This window comes from Haemaphysalis longicornis, unplaced genomic scaffold (assembly GCF_048455015.1).
Source record: "Haemaphysalis longicornis isolate Haplotype H1 unplaced genomic scaffold, Haemaphysalis longicornis Haplotype H1 scaffold_7, whole genome shotgun sequence".
Taxonomy (NCBI): domain Eukaryota; kingdom Metazoa; phylum Arthropoda; class Arachnida; order Ixodida; family Ixodidae; genus Haemaphysalis; species Haemaphysalis longicornis.
This window is the reverse complement of record NW_027526422.1, coordinates 126801977-126808475: the sequence shown is the minus strand read 5'-3', so window position 1 is coordinate 126808475 and position 6499 is coordinate 126801977. Positions and strand designations below refer to the sequence as shown.

General features: G+C 41.7%; 1 long non-coding RNA gene across 1 annotated transcript; it reads right to left on the bottom strand.

Annotated features, from left to right (window-relative positions):
- Positions 1–4573: 4573 nt before the first annotated feature.
- Positions 4574–6438, bottom strand: LOC144145071 (uncharacterized). The gene is made up of 3 exons (XR_013317426.1): positions 6348–6438; positions 5740–5801; positions 4574–4769 (listed from the first exon to the last, which is right to left on the bottom strand). It is a non-coding gene; the product is annotated as an uncharacterized LOC144145071 (long non-coding RNA).
- Positions 6439–6499: the final 61 nt, after the last annotated feature.

Genomic DNA, 6499 nt, shown 5'->3' with positions numbered 1-6499 from the left:
GTAGTAAAGCGTTCTATCGTATAAACCGTGAAATTTTGTTTTAAAAGTTAGAACGATATGGCATAAGGGGCCAAGCATTAATGTTGATTAGGTACTATTTATCACGTAGGAAGCAGTACGTCCGATTGAATAACTTCAATTTCACTACAAGACCTACCGTTTGTGGTGTTCCTCAGGGAAGTATTTTAGGCTCATTATTTTTAACCTGTATATTAATGACATAATATACCTTGAACACAACGCTCGTTTTGTAATATACGTGGATGATACCAGTATTTTGTTGTCGGGTGAATCCACAGATATATTTTCCCCTGCGAACGCATTATAGGAAAAACTAGCAGCCTGGTCAGACGCTAACTTGCTGAAGTAAACATCTCGAAGTCAAAAGCTGTAATTTTCGCCCCAAAAATAAACCAATACATTCACACATTCCACTATGCTATAAATCACAAACCGCTGAAATAGTTAAATCTTTCAAAACATTGGGTGTTGTTTTTTCAGAAAATATGTTGTGGGATGATCACGTACTCCATGTAACGCTAAAAGCTTCGAGGTCCATAGGATTTATTCTCCGCCACAAATACATACTGCCACAAAAAGTCAAACTACTACTGTACCGGGCTCTTTTCTGCTCTTACTTCAACTACTGCACACTTGTATGGGCAGCAACTACAACCTAACATCTAGAAAAACTAGCTATTCTTGAAAAACAGATGCTTCGCATTGTTGTTGACTTGTCGTACGGGCATACAACACAACGTTTATTTCGGAAACATTACATAGTATACATATTCAACCTATACAAATACCGCTTGATCCGGAATTACAAATGCGAAAGAAAAAGAAGTTAAAATTCGCTTTCCATTCTAGGTAGCCTGCAATTGTACGAGACTCCATATCCACAGCGCCATAAACCCCAATCGGCATTACCCCCGTCCGTACAAACTATGGTCATCAACTCCTATCATACAACTACCCACAATATTAAACACACTCACTGATGGGGGTATCAATATAGATAATTTTTCAGTGTCATTTTTACGCCGTTCTACGTTCTACATAAGAAGTTTAATATTAATTGCTAATGTTGGTTCATTGTTTATATTGAGATCAGTGCTGTGTAACCTTCAATGAATGTCTGTTTGAAAAAAGGGCTTGATTTGTGTTATAAATTTGTTAATGAGTAGTCTTTAATTGTTTGTGCGTATGGTTTTGTTTGTCTCCGCACATGGCGAAAACAACTGCATGTCTTAATACAAAGTTGTCATGTGTCTGCATTGACCTCAGATAAGTGTTGTACTCAGTCATGTGGGATTTCAGGCATTACAAGTGCCCTGGCTTGGAAGTACTTGTCCAATGGGCCCAGGTAATAGTCAACCACTTGTATTGGAGTGCTGCGTCTAGCAACGCTCACCCAGGAATGATTGTTTCTCAATGTGCATCATTGACCAACCACGTTTCCAAAGTTAAAGAGCACAACTCTGCGGCTTTTCCGTCTTGCATCCATGGTGATTTGAGTGGAGACAATTGACTATACCCTGAGGGAGGTAACAAGTAGACTCAAATTTGAAAAAGTGTGGAAAACAATTTTTAAGGGTCTGACGTTCACTGAAAATTGACTGCAATAGTTCAAGCACAAACACTGTTGAAGGATGTGGCACATCTCTCTACCACCGAGCAGATGTATAGATGTGAGGCCTTCCACAGCCTCACTAAAAAGTTTGTTCCAAAGATCTACCATTACAGCTATGGTGGAATGAAAACTCTCTGCAAGGTGCCAGCGTCGTCTGCTCAGGAGCACAGTTTCACGCATTTAATTAAAATGATGGTATGTAACGAAGACAATTCCTCGCCATGAACGTTTTGATTGCGTGCATAGGATATTTAGACCTAATTTAGCAAGGCATATTTTTGAGTGCAGCTTGCCTTTAACGGAGCCATGAAGACAAAACACAAGTTTGGTTCATTCAAAACATTGCCTGGTTAGAATCATACTGACAACTGTTTTAACAAAAACTTCGCTCAAATGAGCTGTATAATTAGGAAAAAAAGGGAAAGGCCATGCGACCCACTCGCTCATTTCCCGCAACAAAACCTATGATGTCATACCAGCCAGCTCTGCGATGGGCGGAAGCCAAAAAAAGCAAACGCAAATTAGGCAGATCTTAGCTTCCCGAACGGGCTACTTGCGCTTAAACTTAGGCCACCTTCTTTTTGAAGCAGTAAGCATAGTGGGACCGACAGGGGAAGTTACAAAAGCAGAAATAAACATAGACGTACCGATGCGTACTTCGCGAACTATGCTTGGTTTAGCTGCACCGGAATTTGGGACTTTGGGGTAGCTTTAGACGACACTTGCCAATGGACGCAAGGAACGGTGTATTACGTGACCATATTTTTCGAGCGAGCACTCTGTTTCACGAAACGATTATTTCCTCCCTGAACAAAAACAAGTTAGGTTCAACTATGGTAAAAAATGCCAGAGGGAGAAAACGGCTTCATCTAGGTTCACTAACGGTAAACAAGGCTTTCCAATCGGCTGCAGAGCGGTCGGTTCCTCTGATGCCATTTTAGACCACGAAAACACACGATTTATCGGAAAAATCAGACTTTGATACTAAATTGAATACTTTCTCAGTGAATAAAACATCGTTTGCATCCGGTCAAGCACTGGGGACGCTATAAAACACAAAATCGTTCGAATAAAACAAACTTGTATATAACAAACTTCGAATAAAACAAACTCCTTTAGGGTCGGAAAACCGCATGATCTAGCGCTGTTCTTTCCAGCGCGCCCCAATGGGACACGGTGGTGCTATCTGACACTGGCCCGTGGGTACGCGCGACTTTACTTTCCAGAGTCATTACCAGGTGCCAGCACCATTTCTGGGGCGGGTGACTTTTCTTTCCTCCAAACCTACGCGTTTAGCCTTTAGTGGCCAAGTTTCATTTGTCGTCGCATCCCAAAAAACTAGCGTCTTTAAAGTGAAGCATCTATGTATTTTTGAATAAAGAAGCACTTGAGGGTGGTGTGGCTGTTTAATCGGCCTCGTAACCGAGACAATGAAGGAATCACCGAAGACCCAAGAAAAACTGTGGAGGAAAGGGTGGCGCACGTGTGAGGGAGAGGGTGGTATGCCGAGGTGACGCAACGGAAGCCCAGCCCGCACTGCCTAGTGCACGAAGACAGATCCGTTCACTCAGCACGTGATCAATTCCTCAGACGCATGAGCTATCCGCGCCGTGTCTCAGCGGACTTCAATTTGCGTTGCCCACGAATTCGGCATTAGTGAGTATAGAAATCACTTTTCTTGCTGAAAACGAGCTCTTTAGTGGTTATTTTCATATTCACGTCTACGCGAGATTTAGAACTATCACGGGTCATAGTGCCTCACGTAGCCCTCCCGTGTGGACATTATCGACGAATGGAGTAAGCGCTGCCGGGCTCTTTGAGCACGGTCTTCCAGTCGCAGGTCGTTTGGCCTACGTTGAGAAGGCGACACGAGTAGTGGGTTGAGGAGTAAACTTCGCAGGTTGGCGACATAATTCGGATTTGAAATTGGCGCTGCGTTGCAGACATGGCGCACGGAAGTTCCCGGTGGCCTTATTCCTTTCAGTGCCTTCGGTATATTTCCGCGGTGCAGTTTGAATTGCTACATTTTGTTTTCCTCTATTTTGGGTGTTTTAAATTTATCTCTTGGCAGAGAAGAATACTGGCCACTACTAGCTAAAGCGGGAGGCCGCTCCGGTGTGCGGACATAATTGATATGTGTTTTGTGGGCGAAGCTAAAGTAGTGGAAGAGGAGCGGTTGCAACCCGTGAGGTCTCGTGGTGATATACGTTTGTTGAACAGTGCTATACACTGCCGGCCTTTTCAAGTTATCTAGGTTTGGATTGGGAGGGTACACGCTTAACTTGTTAGGCAAGGTCACGTCGCTGACCTGGCGAACGCTTTGTGGCTAACGACATTCGTTATATTACTTAATTGTTTAGATCAATATTCAGATGTTTATGTACTTTTAAAATACATATTTTCCTTAAACGTTCACTTTCAAACACAGTTTAGTGGTTCTTGTCGCCTCCTGTGCAGGGTAAACAGACTCTTGGATAAATATGTAGCAGATAATGGGATTGTGTGCCCGCCATGTGTGTTGCAGTTTTAACATTCATAAAAACTGCGAGATTACTACTTAATCATGCAGTGACATTGTTTTTTGTGTTTGCGGCCAAAAACTGCAAAACCACCAGCTGGCCAAAATACTGTTATCAATATACCAGCTCCAATTTCGGTTTCAACAAACACTGTTTCAATAGCATAGGTGTGACGACATACTGCATCGGTTTCGGTGACGTTGTCGTAAACTGAGGATTTTCAGGCATACAAGTGTTTGGGAGTTTGTATACTATTGAAAAAATCAATGGATAAAGCTTTGTACTCGTTGATCTTCAAAGGAAACCCTCCATTCCCTTCTACACTTTCCAGAGTCCCAGCTTTAGTACAGAGGGTTTGAGACCCCCGTTCTCACCCCCGAAGCTTCGCTCAAGTGAATGTAAAGGCACAACAATGTTCAAATTTCAAAGCGCTAGTGATGGTAAAGCAGCACTTTTAAAGTTTATTCGTGTTCATTTTCAGCCGGGGTGACGTCTTGGCTATTTCAACGCTGCGTCCTGCTCTACTTTTCAGCAGCCGGCGCATGCCTGCTGTGCGTCTGCAGCTCGGCCTCCGCCAACTCCTCCACCGAGGGATGCGGTCGACGTTCCCAGGAGTGCTGCGGGAAATAATAGACGTGATGTAAGTACATAGCATATCTCCCGAATACTCTTCGACACGAGTTGTGTTGCCCTTGATACCTGTTATGGTGAACGCTTTTTAAAGTCCATAGAATCGAAAGCGCAACTCCCAGTTCATTTTTACACAGTGATCATAGCAAAACCTTAATTTTCAGAAGTGCAAGTAGAAAATTTACAATCATTTTTACATATTTGAGTTAATTAAAAAACTTCTTTTTTCCAGATAGGCCACCTGGCTAGATTTCTTCTTCTAAGCTTCTTGGCTCAAATTTGCTTGACAAGGATATTCGACTTCGAGAAATAGATTTCATAAAGGTTACTTGATTGTATATGCAGTAAAGTGAGATGCACTGATCGTCTCTAGTCAGGAAAATGCATCTTTATGGTAGGCATGCAGCCTTTCTTTGCTAATATCCACCCCCTTGCCTACTCAAATATGTCACGTAACTAAATATAAATATACCGAAATTATTAGGGCGGCAGTATTTTCAAATGGCGTGTTATTGAGAGTGGAAAGTATTTCGAGAAAATACACCCCCTTTCGACAGCGTTCACAACGTATTTTTAATCTTATCAAGACTTCTTTTGGCGCTTTATCATACAGTTTTTAATTGTTTTCGTGCTATTACTGCTCGTAAATATAAAAGGCATCAGTGTAGGTACTCAGCAAGTGGCCCTATTTTATACATAAAGCTGAGGCCTTTATTGACTCCTCTATTGAAAGGCAGCAGCTGTACACAGAAGAAATACCACTGGTGATAAGTGTCCGAAGTACTGATCCATTAATAAAATATCAGCCAGCTGATTCGTGATTGTAAACAGGGTTGCGGGCTTGTTTTAACATTTCTTCGCTAAGCACGTGAAAGCATTGTACCGAACACAAAGACAGGGAATAGAAACTCACGACCAAGGGACCTTTGTATAAAAAAATATGAAAAAAAACATTACCCATGATGGCAGCGACAAGCAGCAGTAGAGGAACTCCAAAGAACCTGGCCATGGTGCGTCTTCTGTTCACAATACAAAAAAACACAGCTCAATTTTATACAAAATCGTACCAAGCCATGAACGGCTAGAGGCTTGTATAAAAACCTCTGTTTTATCGCCTTAAGCAAGTTCCTGATCATAGAATAGGTGTTAGTGCTTTGATAGGTGTTAGTGCTTTGATAGCAGCTACCCTATTTCCCAACTTTCTGCCGTATCACCTTGAAATAGGCCGGACTCTGGATAATCTTTTTACCTATTTTGTAATTGTATTGTGAATTTTTATTCAGCGGAACCTGTTGCAGCATTTTACTGTGCGTGGGTTGTCACAATCTCATAAAATACTTGATGTAAAAATGTTTTGGCACGATAAACTTTGAATGAAATTTTTTTCGAGTGTGAACCTTTTTTAGCAATTCGGTGGATGCTTTTGTGAATATTTAATGCTATTTTTAGTTGCCAGTAGCTAAATCTATCACGCAACACAAGGGCAACAAAAATCTTAGTAAAATATCTTGAAAACATTCAATATACAAGTAGGCATAAAAAGCAACACGAAGCGTTTTGCTTACCAAAAAGATTTCCTTAGCTAGGAGCAACAGGAACGATCACGTCTGTGGTTGGTATGTTGTGGAGGTTGACGATGGCCTTTATATACATCTGCCCTACAATAAAAATATTGTCGCCAATCATAAATAGCGGGCAGAGAAGAATTAAAGAAGCC